This window comes from Petromyzon marinus, chromosome 19 (assembly GCF_048934315.1).
Source record: "Petromyzon marinus isolate PM22_M1 ecotype Great Lakes invasive population chromosome 19, UKy_Petmar_22M1.pri1.0, whole genome shotgun sequence".
Lineage (NCBI taxonomy): Eukaryota > Metazoa > Chordata > Hyperoartia > Petromyzontiformes > Petromyzontidae > Petromyzon > Petromyzon marinus.
Window position 1 is genome coordinate 2,656,086 of NC_133685.1, and position 19,778 is coordinate 2,675,863.

Sequence of the window (19,778 nt, forward strand, 5' to 3'; positions counted from 1 at the left end):
CAATCAGCAACACACCGCACAATCAGCAACACACCACACACAATCAGCAACACACCGCAGACAATCAGCAACACCCCGCACACAATCAGCAACACATTGCACACACAATTAGCAACACACCGCACACACAATCAGCAACACACCACACACAATCAGCAACACACCACACACAATCAGCAACACACCACACACACAATCAGCAACACACCGTACACACAATCAGCAACACACCGCACACACAATCAGCAACACACCGCACACAATCAGCAACACACCGCACACACAATCAGCAACACACCGCACACACAATCAGCAACACACCGCACACACAATCAGCAACACACCACACACAATCAGCAACACACCACACACAATCAGCAACACACCACACACAATCAGCAACACACCGCACACACAATCAGCAACACACCGCACACACAATCAGCAACACACCGCACACAATCAGCAACACACCGCACACACAATCAGCAACAGACCGCACACACAATCAGCAACACACCGCACACAATCAGCAACACACCGCACACACAATCAGCAACACACCGCACACACAATCAGCAACACACCGCACACACAATCAGCAACACACCACACACAATCAGCAACACACCACACACAATCAGCAACACACCACACACAATCAGAAACACACCGCACACACAATCAGCAACACACCGCACACACAATCAGCAACACACCGCACACAATCAGCAACACACCGCACACACAATCAGCAACACACCGCACACACAATCAGCAACAGACCGCACACACAATCAGCAACACACCGCACACAATCAGCAACACACCGCACACACAATCAGCAACACACCGCACACACAATCAGCAACACACCGCACACATACAGCAACACATCGCACACACAATCAGCAACACACCGCACACACAATCAGCAACACACCGCACACACAATCAGCAACACACCGCACACACAATCAGCAACACACCGCACACACAATCAGCAACACACCGCACACACAATCAGCAACACACCGCACACACAATCAGCAACACACCGCACACACAATCAACAACACACCGCACACACAATCAGCAACACACCACACACAATCAGAAACACACCGCACACACAATCAGCAACACACCGCACACACAATCAGCAACACACCGCACACAATCAGCAACACACCGCACACACAATCAGCAACACACCGCACACACAATCAGCAACAGACCGCACACACAATCAGCAACACACCGCACACAATCAGCAACACACCGCACACACAATCAGCAACACATCGCACACACAATCAGCAACACACCGCACACACAATCAGCAACACACCGCACACACAATCAGCAACACACCGCACACACAATCAGCAACACACCGCACACACAATCAGCAACACACCGCACACACAATCAGCAACACACCGCACACACAATCAACAACACACCGCACACACAATCAGAAACACACCGCACACACAATCAGCAACACACCGCACACACAATCAGCAACACACCGCACACACAATCAGCAACACACCGCACACACAATCAGCAACACACCGCACACACAATCAACAACACACCGCACACACAATCAGCAACACACCGCACACACACAATCAGCAACACACCGCACACACACAATCAGCAACACACCGCACACACAATCAGCAACACACCGCACACACAATCAGCAACACACCGCACACACAATCAGCAACACACCGCACACACAATCAACAACACACCGCACACACAATCAGCAACACACCGCACACACAATCAGCAACACACCGCACACACAATCAGCAACACACCGCACACACAATCAGCAACACACCGCACACACAATCAGCAACACACCGCACACACAATCAGCAACACACCGCACACACAATCAGCAACACACCGCACACACAATCAGCAACACCCCGCACACACAATCAGCAACACACCGCACACACAATCAGCAACACACCGCACACACAATCAGCAACACACCGCACACACAATCAGCAACACACCGCACACACAATCAACAACACACCGCACACACAATCAGCAACACACCGTACACACAATCAGCAACAACCCAACAGCCGTCGCCATTCTCTACCGAGCGACGGTCACGTCAACTACAGCGCTTGTGCCAGGCTGGGTGCACTTTGAGGCCGTTGCGTGAAGTGTAGGAGGCTCGCTGCTGGTAAGTCACAAGACAGACCGAGGTGGAATGGGGTTAATTATTCACCAAAAATAAAGATTCGCCCCCCCCCCCACCTCCTATCACAGCCTGCAGCAACGTGGCGTGCACGTTGATGAACCCATCCCAGCAATGTCCAGGCTCGACCATGCTTAGCTTCCGAGATCTGACACATGCAATGCACACACCTGGCACGAACCCCAGCCATCGATTAATCGGATTGGTTATTTTTTTTTTACTTTAGAGTTCTAACCGACATCTGATCTATAAAACGATTAATTGTGTTTTGTATTTTTTTATGCAATGTGTGTATATAGTATATTTTTTTTATCTGTGTTTGTATTGTATGTTTAATTATTGTATTGTAGTGGGGAGCGGTAGCGCAGTGGTTTCGCTTGCTGCGCTATGAACCCGGAAGTCCGAGTTCGATTCCCGCTCACGGCCACCAACACCAGGTTGACGTATATCTGAACCGGTCCTGGGCCTCCCATAGGTCGACTCAGCCTCAAATGAGTACCTGGCGCGGTGCGTAAACATCGCCACTAGGGGAGACAAAGGCGGCCGGGCGTGGTGCTGGCCACCCACCCCCCTCGTGTGCCGTGTCGGCCTTCATATGTGCTCGCTAACACACAGCACTTGCCCCAACAGTCTGTTAAGGCTACACGGGGGATCTTTGTCTTTGTATGTTGGCAGTCAACCAGGAGGGCACGCGGTGGTTGTGTTGAGGTGGTGCTTTAATTGCTGTGGTGGTTGTGATAAATGGGTGTTGTGGTATGAAAAAAATAAGAAGAGCTTTGTACCCTTTCTGGCAATAAAAGAGAAACCCTTTGTAAGGAATCATGTCTGGATTAACCACACGTGCTTGTGGTGAGCATGCGAACAAACATGCTCTTCATACTTTGATGTTGGCAAAAGTGTCCCAATGTTGTGTTTGTGATTGCTGTAGAAGTGACTGTTGTTGTAATTGTTATGGCGTGACACCGCGCCCTAACAATCCTAGTTGCAATTGTTATGGTGGTGGAGGTGGTTGTGATGGTGGGTGTTGGTGATGATGGGTGTTGTGATGGACTTAGTTATAGTGGTAGTTGTTGTGATGGGTGTTGTTGTTGGTAGTGGTAGGGTATTGTGGCACAGATTTTTGTTGGGGCCTGATCGTAATGATGGACGCGGTTGCGACCTTTGGGTGGATTCCCGCTCACGGCCAACACCGGTGACGATGATCTGAACCGGTCCTGGGCCTCCCCTAGGTCAACTCAGCCTCAAATGAGTACTTGGTGCGGTGCGTAAACATCGCCACTGGGGAGACAAAGGCGTTCGGGCGTGGTGTTGGCCACCCACCCCCCTCGTGTGCCGTTCCGGTCTTCATAGGTGATCGCTAGCAGCACTTGCCCCAACAGTCTGTTAAGACTACACGGGGAGTTATCTTTGTTGGCATGGTTTGTGATTGTCGTGATGATTGTTGCGGTGTCTTGCTATGAGTTGTTTACATAAATGGTCGTCATCCTTGTACCAAGTTGTATGATGGACACGAGATGGAATGGGGATTCGCTAGAGGTGGTGGTGGCCTGGGAGAGGCGTTCATCCAACAGTGGATTGACCAAGGCTACCCACGCGATTCAACGCACGCGTGAGTCTAGAACGGGAACAGATAAACGATTGATCAGTCCGTTTCCACTGCTACCGTATTCTATAAGACCCTTGGGAAAGTAAGGCGCGTCTTGGCAGTGACGACCAGTGTCAATAAATTATAAAAATGCTGGTATCTATTTTATATTTTACCCAGGTTAAGGCCCACTGAGCTATGGAGCTCTTTTTTCAGAAGCGACCTGGACACAAAATGATCGCTGAACGCAGTGGGCTCATCGTGACGTGGAAATGTATATCAGACAAATACTCTAAACGCGTGATGTTGATTCTAAATGTGGACGGAAAACCCTGAGGACCCGGAGAAAAATCCACGCGACAACGGGGAGAGAGAGACACGCAAACTCCAAATATACAGCAGCAGGCGTTAGGGTAGGAAACGAATTTACGACCTCCTGTATACCAGGCGAGGTAGTCAACATCTCCTAGCCACGGTGATGATGATAAGAAAGAGAGACACGCAAACTCCAAATATACAGCAGGCGTTAGGGTCGGGAACGAACCCACGACCTCCTGTATACCAGGCGAGGTAGTTAACATCTCTTAGCCACCGTGGCAGCCCATCACACAGGGTAGTGGGGGGGGAAGTCAGTCGTAGAATCCGGAGAATAGACGGTGCTTCACGACTCGCATCTTGCCAGCAGCAGCAGCACGCGTGTCGCCCCGTGATTGACAGCTCATCTGCGACTCGGTCGTTGCCAACTCGTGTCGCGTTTGCTCGGGGCATTACGGCCCAGGCTCTGGGCACCCAGACCCAAAGCCGCAGTCAACACAGCCAAGTGAAAACCGCGACCCCAGTCTCGAACGGGAGACAGAGGCAACGCGCCAGTGTTTTTGCTTGAGAGTTGTGTTTAAAAAAAATATATTTCTTGGTTGCTTTTCGGGCGTGAACACAATTTAAGCAATTAACCGAACTTAACCCAATGTTGTCACTATTTGTTACTTTTAAGCGGTGAAATGTGTAATTCGTATTGCAACTTTAGTTTGTTTTTTTACAGACAGCAAATCTCCACCACCTCCTTCAACTACCCCCCACCCAACCACCCCGCCTCAACCCTCAAATCCTTCCGTGTGTACAAGTAGTTCCACCGTTCACAACAGGGACGGCGTGGAGAGGCGACGTTCCGGGAGCGACCCCAGTGGTTAGGGAGTGGCTCCCAAGAAAGACGTGGGGGAGGGGCTAATGTGCATTGCCCCCCCTCCACCCTCCAACACCCCCTCCGCCCCCTCCGCCCCCTCCCCATATTAACCATCACTAATCACACACAAACTATGGCTTCAGTTTGTAGCAAGTCAAGCAGCATATGCGTTCTGTATGTTTACAGGACTCGACCCCGTCATGGGAATGTGGAGTTTCCACCACTGGCTCGGGGCTCTGAAAAGGGTGATAGCACCGGCCCATGGCTCGCTTTAACAAGAAGACGCTGGAACTGTTTAACTTAATCGTTCTTTTGAGTTTTTCAGACATCTTTATCTGTGTGTGTTTTACCATGTGGATTTACTGGCAACCGTCAGCGTGGAACGCCAACTTTCTATCGGCTTTAGCGCCACACTCCACGAGTCTCCAATGATTGGAGTCTTCAAGACTCGGCGAGGCTTCTCTGGGTAAAGGGAGATAATTCTTCTCTCTTATTATTATTGCCACGGGCGGGTTCGAGGCGAGTGCCGTGGTGCAGCGGGTTTAGAATTTTTTATTCCAGAGGAAGTCGCTTCGGATGGAACCCCCGGCGCGGTAGTTGACACAATGGGCCAGGTTCTAAATTACATCACTCCGCCTCTGTGTGCCACCTAGCAGTTGTACATGGGTGTACGATGCACGTGGGTGTATATGGGTGTACGATGCCCATGGGTGCACATGGGTGTACGATGCACGTGGGTGTACATTGCAAGTGGTGTACATGGGTGTACGATGCAATGGCTTTGTCGATCGGCAGAAAGTTTTCCATCAGTGTACAGGGTGGTCCAGATGTATTGTGACCCCCCCTCATTTAATTATCTCAAACGTAACATTTATTTCAAGTAGATTTTACTTAAAATTAAATGAATATGCAAATGAGAAAAAAGAGACATACGAACCACCCTGTACATATATTACCTGCTATGCCACGTAGATTTAAAAAAACGTGGACTCTTGATAAGAGAATGAACGTGAAGAGTGCGCGAAGAAGCGTGGGAGAGGGAGATGATTGGAATGACGCGGAGAGGACCTTGAGAGCGAGAGAGGAACGAGTGGATCACAGAGCGCCACACGCAAGCAGTCGGCAACACATCACGTTGGCCGTGAGTGAGTGAAGTGGGGGTTTGAGTGGAGAAGGGGAAGGTGATGATGGTGAAGGTGTTGATGGGGTGATGATGGGGTAGGTGATGATGGGGAAGGTGTTGATGGGGTGATGATGGGGTGATGATGGTGAAGGTGTTGATGGGGTGATGATGGGGTAGGTGATGATGGGGAAGGTGTTGATGGGGTGATGATGGGGTGATGATGGGGAAGGGGATGATGGGGTGATGATGGGGAAGGTGATGATGGGGAAGGTGATGATGGGGTAGGTGATGATGGGGAAGGTGATGATGGGGTAGGTGATGATGGGGAAGGTGATGATGGGGAAGGTGTTGATGGGGAAGGTGATGATGGGGTAGGTGATGATGGGGTAGGTGATGATGGGGAAGATGATGATGGGGTAGGTGATGATGGGGAAGGTGATGATGGGGTAGGTGATGATGGTGAAGGTGATGATGGTGAAGGTGATGATGGTGAAGGTGATGATGGGGTAGGTGATGATGGGGTAGGTGATGATGGGGAAGGTGATGATGGTGAAGGTGATGATGGCGAAGGTGATCATGGCGGAGGTGATGATGGGGTAGGTGATGATGGTGAAGGTGATGATGGGGAAGGTGTTGATGGGGAAGGTGATGATGGGGTAGGTGATGATGGTGAAGGTGATGATGGTGAAGGTGATGATGGGGTAGGTGATGATGGGGAAGGTGTTGATGATGAGGTGATGATGGGGAAGGTGTTGATGATGAAGGTGATGATTGGGTGATGATGGGGAAGGTGATGATGGTGAAAGTGTTGATGGGATAGGGGATGATGGGGAAGGTTGTGATGGGGTGATGATGGGGAAGGTGATGATGGGGTGATGATGGGGAAGGTGTTGATGGGGTAGGGGATGATGGGGTGATGATGGGGAAGGTGATGATGGGGAAGGTGTTGATGGGGTGTTGATGGGGTGTTGATGGGGTAGGTGATGATGGGGTAGGTGATGATGGGGTGATGATGGGGTAGGGGATGATGGGGAAGGTGATGATGGGGAAGGTGTTGATGGGGGAGGTGTTGATGGTGAAGGTGATGATGGGGTAGGTGATGATGGGGAAGGTGATGATGGGGTGATGATGGGGTGATGATGGGGAAGGTGATGATGGGGTAGGGGATGATGGGGAAGGTGATGATGGTGAAGGTGTTGATGGGGTAGGGAATGATCGGGTAGGGGATGATGGGGAAGGTGTTGATGGGGTAGGTGATGATGGGGTGATGATGGGGTAGGTGATGATGGGATAGGGGATGATGGGAAGGTGATTATGGGGAAGGTGATGATGGTGAAGGTGTTGATGGGGTAGGGGATGATGGGTAAGGGATGATGGGGTAGGCGATGATGGGGAAGGTGTTGATGGGGTAAGTGATGATGGGGTGATGATGGGGAAGGTATTGATGGGGTAGGTGATGATGGGATGATGATGGGATAGGTGATGATGGGATAGGGGATGATGGGGAAGGTGATGATGGTGAAGGTGTTGATGGGGAAGGGGATGATGGGGTAGGCGATGATGGGGTAGGGGATGATGGGGAAGGCGTTGATGGGGTAGGTGATGATGGGGTGATGATGGGGAAGGTGTTGATGGGGTAGGTGATGATGGGGTAGGTGATGATGGGATAGGGGATGATGGGGAAGGTGTTGATGGGGTAGGTGATGATGGGGTAGGTGATGATGGGATAGGGGATGATGGGGAAGGTGATGATGGGGAAGGTGATGATGGGGTGATGCTGATGGGGAAGGTGTTGATGGGGTAGGTGATGATGGGGAGGGTGTTGATGGGGAAGGGGATGATGGGGTAGGCGATGATGGGGTAGGGGATGATGGGGAAGGCGTTGATGGGGTAGGTGATGATGGGATAGGGGATGATGGGGAAGGTGATGATGGGGAAGGTGATGATGGAGAAGGTGTTGATGGGGTAGGGGATGATGGGGTAGGGGATGATGGGGAAGGTGTTGATGGGGTAGGTGATGATGAGGTGATGATGGGGAAGGTGACGATGGTCAAGGTGTTGATGGAGTAGGGGATGATGGGGTAGGGGATGATGGGGTAGGTGTTGATGGGGTGGTGATGATGAGGTGATGATGGGGAAGGTGTTGATGGGGAAGGTGATGATGGTGAAAGTGTTGATGGGATAGGGGATGATGGGGAAGGTGATGATGGGGAAGGTTGTGATGGGGTGATGATGGGGAAGGTGATGATGGGGTGATGATGGGGAAGGTATTGATGGGGAAGGTGTTGATGGGGAAGGTGATAATGGGGTAGGTGATGATGGGGTAGCGGATGATGGGGAAGGTGATGATGGGGAAGGTGATGATGGTGAAGGTGATGATGGGGTAGGTGATGATGGGGTAGGTGATGATGGGATAGGGGATGATGGGGAAGGTGATGATGGGGAAGGTGATGATGGGGAAGTTGTTGATGGGGTAGGTGATGATGGGGTAGGGGATGATGGGGAAGGTGATGGTGAAGGTGTTGATGGTGTAGGGGATGATGGGTAGGGGATGATGGGGTAGGGGATGATAGAAAAGGTGTTGATGGGGTAGGTGATGATGGGGTGATGATGGGGAAGGTGTTGATGGGGAAGGTGTTGATGGGGTGTTGATGGGGTAGGTGATGATGGGGAAGGTGTTGATGGGGAAGGTGATGAGGGGTAGGTGATGATGGGGTAGGGGATGATGGGGTAGGGGATGATGGGGAAGGTGATGATGGGGAAGGTGTTGATGGTGAAGGTGATGATGGGGTAGGTGATGATTGGGAAGGTGATGATGGGGTGATGATGGGGAAGGTGATGATGGGGTAGGTGATGATGGGGAAGGTGATGATGGGGAAGGTGATGATGGGAAGGTGTTGATGGGGTAGGTGATGATGGGGTAGGGGATGATGGGGAAGGTGATGATGGTGAAGGTGTTGATGGGGTAGGGGATGATAGGGTAGGGGATGATGGGGTAGTATTGATGGGGTAGGAGATGATGGGATGATGATGGGGTAGGTGATGCTGGGATAGGGGATAATGGGGGAGGTGATGATGGGGAAGGGGTGATGGGGTAGGGATGATGGGTTAGGTGATGATGGGGTGATGATGGGGAGGGTGTTGATGGGGTAGGTGATGATGGGTAGTTGATGATGGGATAGGGGATGATGGGGAAGGTGATTGATGGGGAAGGTGATGATGGGGAAGGTGATGATGGCGTGATGATGGGGAAGGTGTTGATGGGGTAGGTGATGATGGGGAAGGTGATGATGGTGAAAGTGTTGATGGGATAGGGGATGATGGGGAAGGTGTTGATGGGGAAGGTGATGATGGGGTAGGTGATGATGGGGTTGGTGATGATGGGGTGATGATGGGGTAGGGGATGATGGGGAAGGCGATGATGGGGAAGGTGTTGATGGTGAAGGTGATGATGAGGTAGGTGATGATGGGGTAGGTGATGATGGGGTGATGATGGGTAGGTGTTGATGGGGTAGGTGATGATGGGAAGGTGTTGATGGGGAAGGGGATGATGGGGTAGGCGATGATGGGGTAGGTGATGATGGGGTAGGGGATGTGGGATAGGGGATGATGGGGAAGGTGATGATGGGGAACGGGAAGGGGATGATGGGGAAGGTGTTGATGAGGTAGGTGATCATGGGGTAGGGGATGATGAGGAAGGTGATGATGATCAAGGTGTGGATGTGGTAGGGGATGATGGGGTAGGGGATGATGAGGTGATGATGGGGAATGTGTTGATGGTGAAGGTGATGATTGGGTGATGATGGGGAAGGTGATGATGGGGAAGGTTGTGATGGGGTGATGATGGGGAAGGTGTTGATGGGGTAGGTGTTGATGGTGAAGGTGATGATGGGTAGGTGATGATGGGGTAGGTGATGATGGGGAAAGTGTTGATGGTGAAAGTGATGATGGGGTAGGTGATGATGGGATAGGGGATGATGGGATAGGGGATGATGGGGAAGGTGATGATGGGGAAGGTGATGATAGGGAAGATGTTGATGGGGTAGGTGATGATGGGGAAGGTTGTGATGGGGTGATGATAGGAAAGGTGATGATGGGGAAGGTGTTGATGGTGAAGGTGATGATGGGGTAGGTGATGATGGGGTAGGTGATGATGGGGAAAGTGTTGATGGTGAAGGTGATGATGGGGTAGGTGATGATGGGGTAGGTGATGATGGGATAGGGGATGATGGGGAAGGTGATGATGGGGAAGGTGATGATGGGGATGATGTTGATGGGGTAGGTGATGATGGGGTAGGGGATGATGGGGAAGGTGATGATGGTGAAGGTGTTGATGGGGTAGGGGATGATGGGGTAGGTGATGATGGGGTAGGGGATGATGGGGTAGGGGATGATGGGGAAGGTGTTGATGGGGTAGGTGATGATGAGGTGATGATGGGGAAGATGATGATGGTGAAGGTGATGATTGGATGATGATGGGGAAGGTGATGATGGGGTAGGTAATGATGGAGTGATGATGGGGAAGGTGATGATGCGGAAGGTGTTGATGGGGTAGGTGATGATGGGGTGATGATGGGGAAGGTAATTGACTGGGGTAGGTGATAATGGGATGATGATGGGTAGGTGATGATGGGAAGGTGTTGATGGGTAGGTGATGAAGGGGTAGGTGATGATGGGGTAGGTGATAGTGGGGAAGGTGATGATGAGGAAGGTGTTGATGGGGTAGGGGATGATGGGGTAGGGGGTGATGGGGAAGGTGATGATGGGGAAGGTGTTGATCGGGTTAGGTGATGATGGGGTGATGATGGGGAAGGTGTGATGGGGTAGGTGATGATGGGGTGTGATGGGGAAGGTGTTGATGGGGTAGGTGATGATGGGGTAGGTGATGATGGGGTAGGTGATGGTGGGGAAGGTGATGATGAGGAAGGTGTTGATGGGGAAGGGGATGATGTGGTAGGCGATGATGGGGAAGGTGATGATAGGTAAGGTGTTGATGGGGTAGGTGATGATGGGGTAGGGGATGATGGAGAAGGTGATGATGGTGAAGGTGTTCATGGGGTAGGGATGATGGGGTAGGGGATGATGGGGTAGGGGATGATGGGGAAGGTGTTGATGGGGTAGGTGATGATGAGGTGATGATGGGGAAGGTGTTGATGGTGAAGGTGATGATTAGGTGATGATGGGGAAAGTGATGATGGGGTGATGATGTGGAAGGTATTGATGGGGAAGGTGTTGATGGGGAAGGTGATAATGGGGTAGGTGATGATGGGGTAGCGGATGATGGGGAAGGTGATGATGGGGAAGGTGATGATGGTGAAGGTGATGATGGGGTAGGTGATGATGGGGTAGGTGATGATGGGATAGGGGATGATGGGGAAGGTGATGATGGGGAAGGTGATGATGGGGAAGTTGTTGATGGGGTAGGTGATGATGGGGTAGGGGATGATGGGGAAGGTGATGGTGAAGGTGTTGATGGTGTAGGGGATGATGGAGTAGGGGATGATGGGTAGGGGATGATAGAAAAGGTGTTGATGGGGTAGGTGATGATGGGGTGATGATGGGGAAGGTGTTGATGGGGAAGGTGTTGATGGGGTGTTGATGGGGTAGGTGATGATGGGGAAGGTGTTGATGGGGAAGGTGATGAGGGGTAGGTGATGATGGGGTAGGGGATGATGGGGTAGGGGATGATGGGGAAGGTGATGATGGGGAAGGTGTTGATGGTGAAGGTGATGATGGGGTAGGTGATGATTGGGAAGGTGATGATGGGGTGATGATGGGGAAGGTGATGATGGGGTAGGTGATGATGGGGAAGGTGATGATGGGGAAGGTGATGATGGGGAAGGTGTTGATGGGGTAGGTGATGATGGGGTAGGGGATGTGGGAAGGTGATGATGGTGAGGTGTTGATGGGGTAGGGGATGATCGGGTAGGGGATGATGGGGTACGTATTGATGGGGTAGGAGATGATGGGATGATGATGGGGTAGGTGATGATGGGATAGGGGATAATGGGGGAGGTGATGATGGGGAAGGGGATGATGGGGTAGGCGATGATGGGTTAGGTGATGATGGGGTGATGATGGGGAGGGTGTTGATGGGGTAGGTGATGATGGGGTAGTTGATGATGGGATAGGGATGATGGGGAAGGTGATGATGGGGAAGGTGATGATGGGGAAGGTGATGATGGCGTGATGATGGGGAAGGTGTTGATGGGGTAGGTGATGATGGGGAAGGTGATGATGGTGAAAGTGTTGATGGGATAGGGGATGATGGGGAAGGTGTTGATGGGGAAGGTGATGATGGGGTAGGTGATGATGGGGTTGGTGATGATGGGGTGATGATGGGGTAGGGGATGATGGGGAAGGCGATGATGGGGAAGGTGTTGATGGTGAAGGTGATGATGAGGTAGGTGATGATGGGGTAGGTGATGATGGGGTGATGATGGGTAGGTGTTGATGGGGTAGGTGATGATGGGGAAGGTGTTGATGGGGAAGGGGATGATGGGGTAGGCGATGATGGGGTAGGTGATGATGGGGTAGGGGATGATGGGATAGGGGATGATGGGGAAGGTGATGATGGGGAAGGTGATGATGGGGAAGGTGTTGATGAGGTAGGTGATCATGGGGTAGGGGATGATGAGGAAGGTGATGATGATCAAGGTGTGGATGTGGTAGGGGATGATGGGGTAGGGGATGATGAGGTGATGATGGGGAATGTGTTGATGGTGAAGGTGATGATTGGGTGATGATGGGGAAGGTGATGATGGGGAAGGTTGTGATGGGGTGCTGATGGGGAAGGTGTTGATGGGGTAGGTGTTGATGGTGAAGGTGATGATGGGTAGGTGATGATGGGGTAGGTGATGATGGGGAAAGTGTTGATGGTGAAAGTGATGATGGGGTAGGTGATGATGGGATAGGGGATGATGGGATAGGGGATGATGGGGAAGGTGATGATGGGGAAGGTGATGATAGGGAAGATGTTGATGGGGTAGGTGATGATGGGGAAGGTTGTGATGGGGTGATGATAGGAAAGGTGATGATGGGGAAGGTGTTGATGGTGAAGGTGATGATGGGGTAGGTGATGATGGGGTAGGTGATGATGGGGAAAGTGTTGATGGTGAAGGTGATGATGGGGTAGGTGATGATGGGGTAGGTGATGATGGGATAGGGGATGATGGGGAAGGTGATGATGGGGAAGGTGATGATGGGGATGATGTTGATGGGGTAGGTGATGATGGGGTAGGGGATGATGGGGAAGGTGATGATGGTGAAGGTGTTGATGGGGTAGGGGATGATGGGGTAGGTGATGATGGGGTAGGGGATGATGGGGTAGGGGATGATGGGGAAGGTGTTGATGGGGTAGGTGATGATGAGGTGATGATGGGGAGATGATGATGGTGAAGGTGATGATTGGATGATGATGGGGAAGGTGATGATGGGGTAGGTAATGATGGAGTGATGATGGGGAAGGTGATGATGCGGAAGGTGTTGATGGGGTAGGTGATGATGGGGTGATGATGGGGAAGGTATTGATGGGGTAGGTGATAATGGGATGATGATGGGGTAGGTGATGATGGGGAAGGTGTTGATGGGGTAGGTGATGAAGGGGTAGGTGATGATGGGGTAGGTGATAGTGGGGAAGGTGATGATGAGTTCCTATAGAGAGGTGTTGATGGGGTAGGGGATGATGGGGTAGGGGGTGATGGGGAAGGTGATGATGGGGAAGGTGTTGATCGGGTAGGTGATGATGGGGTGATGATGGGGGAAGGTGTTGATGGGGTAGGTGATGATGGGGTGATGATGGGGAAGGTGTTGATGGGGTAGGTGATGATGGGGTAGGTGATGATGGGGTAGGTGATGGTGGGGAAGGTGATGATGAGGAAGGTGTTGATGGGGAGGGGATGATGTGGTAGGCGATGATGGGGAAGGTGATGATAGGTAAGGTGTTGATGGGGTAGGTGATGATGGGGTAGGGGATGATGGAGAAGGTGATGATGGTGAAGGTGTTCATGGGGTAGGGGATGATGGGGTAGGGGATGATGGGGTAGGGGATGATGGGGAAGGTGTTGATGGGGTAGGTGATGATGAGGTGATGATGGGGAAGGTGTTGATGGTGAAGGTGATGATTAGGTGATGATGGGGAAGTGATGATGGGGTGATGATGTGGAAGGTGTTGATGGGGTAGGGGATGATGGGGAAGGTGTTGATGGGGTAGGGAAGATGGGGTAGGGGATGATGGGGTAGGGGATGATGGGGAAGGTGTTGATGGGGTAGGTGATGATGAGGTGATGATGGGAAGGTGTTGATGGTGAAGGTGATGATTGGGTGATGATGGGGTAGGGGATGATGGGGAAGGTGATGATGGGGTAGGTGATGATGGGGTAGGTGATGATGGGGTAAGGGATGATGGTGAAGGTGATGATGGGGTAGGTGATGATGGGGTAGGTGATGATGCGATAGGGAATGATGGGTCAGGTGATGATGGGGAAGGTGATGATGGGGAAGGTGTTGATGGGGTAGGTGATGATGGGGTAGGGGATGATGGGGAAGGTGATGATGGTGAAGGTGTTGATGGGGTAGGGGATGATGGGGTAGGGGATGATGGGGTAGGGAATGATGGGGAATGTGTTGATGGGGTAGGGGATGATGGGGTAGGGGATGATGGTGTAGGGGATGATGGGGTAGGGGATTATGGGGAAGGTGATGATGGGGAAGGTGTTGATGGGGTAGGTGATGATGGGGTGATGATGGGGGAGGTGTTGATGGGGTAGGTGATGATGGGGTGATGATGGGGAAGGTGTTGATGGGGTAGGTGATGATGCGGTAGGTGATGATGGCGTAGGTGATGGTGGGGAAGGTGATGATGAGGAAGGTGTTGATGGGGTAGGGGATGATCGGGTAGACGATGATGGGGAAGGTGATGATAGGGAAGGTGTTGATGGGGTAGGTGATGATGGGGTAGGGGATGATGGAGAAGGTGATGTTGGTGAAGGTGTTGATGGGGTAGGGGATGATGGGGTAGGGGATGATGGGGTAGGGGATGATGGGGAAGGTGTTGATGGGGTAGGTGATGATGGGGTGATGATGGGGAAGGTATTGATGGGGTAGGTGATAATGGGATGATGATGGGGTAGGTGATGATGGGGTGATGATGGGGAAGGTGTTGATGGGGTAAGTGATGATGGGGTAGGTGATGATGGGGTAGGTGATGGTGGGAAGGCGATGATGGGGAAGGTGATGATGGGGTAGGTGATGATGGGGTGATTTAGGGGTAGTGGATGATGGGGAAGGTGATGATGGGGAAGGTGTTGATGGTGAAGGTGATGATGGGGTAGGTGATGATGGGGAAGGTGATGATGGGGTGATGATGGGGAAGGTGATGATGGGGTAGGTGATGATGGAGTGATGATGGGGAAGGTGATGATGCGGAAGGTGTTGATGGGGTAGGTGATGATGGGGTGATGATGGGGAAGGTATTGATGGGGTAGGTGATAATGGGATGATGATGGGGTAGGTGATGATGGGGAAGGTGTTGATGGGGTAGGTGATGAAGGGGTAGGTGATGATGGGGTAGGTGATGGTGGGGAAGGTGATGATGAGGAAGGTGTTGATGGGGTAGGGGATGATGGGGTAGGGGGTGATGGGGAAGGTGATGATGGGAAGGTGTTGATCGGGTAGGTGATGATGGGGTGATGATGGGGAAGGTGTTGATGGGGTAGGTGATGATGGGGTGATGATGGGGAAGGTGTTGATGGGGTAGGTGATGATGGGGTAGGTGATGATGGGGTAGGTGATGGTGGGGAAGGTGATGATGAGGAAGGTGTTGATGGGGAAGGGGATGATGTGGTAGGCGATGATGGGGAAGGTGATGATAGGTAAGGTGTTGATGGGGTAGGTGATGATGGGGTAGGGGATGATGGAGAAGGTGATGATGGTGAAGGTGTTGATGGGGTAGGGGATGATGGGGTAGGGGATGATGGGGTAGGGGATGATGGGGAAGGTGTTGATGGGGTAGGTGATGATGGGGAAGGTGTTGATAGTGAAGGTGATGATTAGGTGATGATGGGGAAGGTGATGATGGGGTGATGATGTGGAAGGTGTTGATGGGGTAGGGGATGATGGGGAACGTGTTGATGGGGTAGGGAAGATGGGGTAGGGGATGATGGGGTAGGGGATGATGGGGAAGGTGTTGATGGGGTAGGTGATGATGAGGTGATGATGGGGAAGGTGTTGATGGTGAAGGTGATGATTGGGTGATGATGGGGTAGGGGATGATGGGGAAGGTGATGATGGGGTAGGTGATGATGGGGTAGGTGATGATGGGGTAAGGGATGATGGTGAAGGTGATGATGGGGTAGGTGATGATGGGGTAGGTGATGATGCGATAGGGAATGATGGGTCAGGTGATGATGGGGAAGGTGATGATGGGGAAGGTGTTTTTTGGGTAGGTGATGATGGGGTAGGGGATGATGGGGAAGGTGATGTTGGTGAAGGTGTTGATGGGGTAGGGGATGATGGGGTAGGGGATGATGGGGTAGGGAATGATGGGGAAGGTGTTGATGGGGTAGGGGATGATGGGGTAGGGGATGATGGTGTAGGGGATGATGGGGTAGGGGATTATGGGGAAGGTGATGATGGGGAAGGTGTTGATGGGGTAGGTGATGATGGGGTGATGATGGGGGAGGTGTTGATGGGGTAGGTGATGATGGGGTGATGATGGGGAAGGTGTTGATGGGGTAGGTGATGATGCGGTAGGTGATGATGGCGTAGGTGATGGTGGGGAAGGTGATGATGAGGAAGGTGTTGATGGGGTAGGGGATGATCGGGTAGGCGATGATGGGGAAGGTGATGATAGGGAAGGTGTTGATGGGGTAGGTGATGATGGGGTAGGGGATGATGAAGAAGGTGATGTTGGTGAAGGTGTTGATGGGGTAGGGGATGATGGGGTAGGGGATGATGGGGAAGGTGATGATGGTGAAGGTGTTGATGGGGTAGGGAAGATGGGGTAGGGGATGATGGGGAAGGTGTTGATGGGGTAGGTGATGATGAGGTGATGATGGGGAAGGTGTTGATGGTGAAGGTGATGATTGGGTGATGATGGGGAAGGTGATGATGGCGAAGGTTGTGATGATGGGGAAGGTGATGATGGGGTGATGATGGGGAAGGTGTTGATGGGGTAGGGGATGATGGGGAAGGTGATGATGGTGAAGGTGTTGATGGGGTAGGGGATGATGGGGTAAGAGATGATGGGGTAGGGGATGATGGGGAAGGTGTTGATGGGGTAGGTGATGATGGGGTGATGATGGGGAAGGTATTGATGGGGTAGGTGATAATGGGATGATGATGGGGTAGGTGATGGGGAAGGTGTTGATGGGGTAGGTGATGATGGGGTAGGTGATGATGAGGTAGGTGATGGTGGGAAGGTGATGATGGGGAACTTGATGATGGGGTAGGTGATGATGGGGTGATTTAGGGGTAGGGGATGATGGGGAAGGTGATGATGGGGAAGGTGTTGATGGTGAAGGTGATGATGGGGTAGGTGATGATGGGGAAGGTGATGATGGGGTGATGATAAGGAAGGTGATGATGGGGTAGGTGATGATGTAGTGATGATGGGGAAGGTGATGATGCGGAAGGTGTTGATGGGGTAGAAGATGGGGAAGATGATGATGGTGAAGGTGTTGATGGGGTAGGGGATGATCGGGTAGGGGATGATGGGGTAGGGGATGATGGGGAAGGTGTTGATGGGGTAGGTGATAATGGGATAATGATGGGGTAGGTGATGATGGGATAGGGGATGATGGGGAAGGTGATGATGGTGTTGATGGGGAAGGGGATGATGGGGTAGGCAATGATGGGGTAGGTGATGATGGGGAAGGCGTTGATGGGGTAGGTGATGATGGGGTGATGATGGGGAAGGTGTTGATGGGGTAGGTGATGATGGGGTAGGTGATCATGGGATAGGGGATGATGGGGAAGGTGATGATGGGGAAGGTGGTGATGGGGTAGGTGATGATGGGGTGGTGATGGGGTAGGAGATGATGGGGAAGGTGTTGATGGTGAAGGTGATGATGGGGTAGGTGATGATGGGGTAGGTGATGATGGGGTGATGATGGGGTAGGGAATGATGGGGAAGGTGATGATGGGGAAGGTGTTGGTGGTGAAGGTGATGATGGGGTAGGTGATGATGAGGTAGGTGATGATGGGATAGGGGATGATGGGGAAGGTGATGATGGGGAAGGTGATGATGGTGAAGGTGATGATTGGGTGATGATGGGGAAGGTGATGATGGCGAAGGTTGTGATGGGGTGATGATGGGGAAGGTGATGATGGGGTGATGATGGGCAAGGTGTTGATGGGGTAGGGGATGATGGGGAAGGTGATGATGGTGAAGGTGTTGATGGGGTAGGGGATGATGGGGTAAGAGATGATGGGGTAGGGGATGATGGGGAAGGTGTTGATGGGGTAGGTGATGATGGGGTGATGATGGGGAAGGTATTGATGGGGTAGGTGATAATGGGATGATGATGGGGTAGGTGATGATGGGGTGATGATGGAGAAGGTGTTGATGGGGTAGGTGATGATGGGGTAGGTGATGATGGGGTAGGTGATGGTGGGAAGGTGATGATGGGGAAGGTGATGATGAGGTAGGTGATGATGGGGTGATTTAGGGGTAGGGGATGATGGGGAAGGTGATGATGGGGAAGGTGTTGATGGTGAAGGTGATGATGGGGTAGGTGATGATGGGGAAGGTGATGATGGGGTGATGATGGGGAAGGTGGTGATGGGGTAGGTGATGATGTAGTGATGATGGGGAAGGTGTTGATGGGGTAGGAGAAGATGGGGAAGATGATGATGGTGAAGGTGTTGATGGGGTAGGGGATGATCGGGTAGGGGATGATGGGGTAGGGGATGATGGGGAAGGTGTTGATGGGGTAGGTGATAATGGGATGATGATGGGGTAGGTGATGATGGGATAGGGGATGATGGGGAAGGTGATGATGGTGAAGCTGTTGATGGGGAAGGGGATGATGGGGTAGGCAATGATGGGGTAGGTGATGATGGGGAAGGCGTTGATGGAGTAGGTGATGATGGGGTGATGATGGGGAAGGTGTTGATGGGGTAGGTGATGATGGGGTAGGTGATGATGGAATAGGGGATGATGGGGAAGGTGATGATGGGGAAGGTGGTGATGGGGTAGGTGATGATGGGGTGGTGATGGGGTAGGAGATGATGGGGAAGGTGTTGATGGTGAAGGTGATGATGGGGTAGGTGATGATGGGGTAGGTGATGATGGGGTGATGATGGGGTAGGGAATGATGGGGAAGGTGATGATGGGGAAGGTGTTGGTGGTGAAGGTGATGATGGGGTAGGTGATGATGAGGTAGGTGATGATGGGATAGGGGATGATGGGGAAGTTGATGATGGGGAAGGTGATGATGGTGAAGGTGATGATTGGGTGATGATGGGGAAGGTGATGATGGCGAAGGTTGTGATGGGGTGATGATGGGGAAGGTGATGATGGGGTGATGATGGGGAAGGTGTTGATGGGGTAGGGGATGATGGGGAAGGTGATGATGGTGAAGGTGTTGATGGGGTAGCGGATGATGGGGTAAGAGATGATGGGGTAGGGGATGATGGGGAAGGTTTTGAT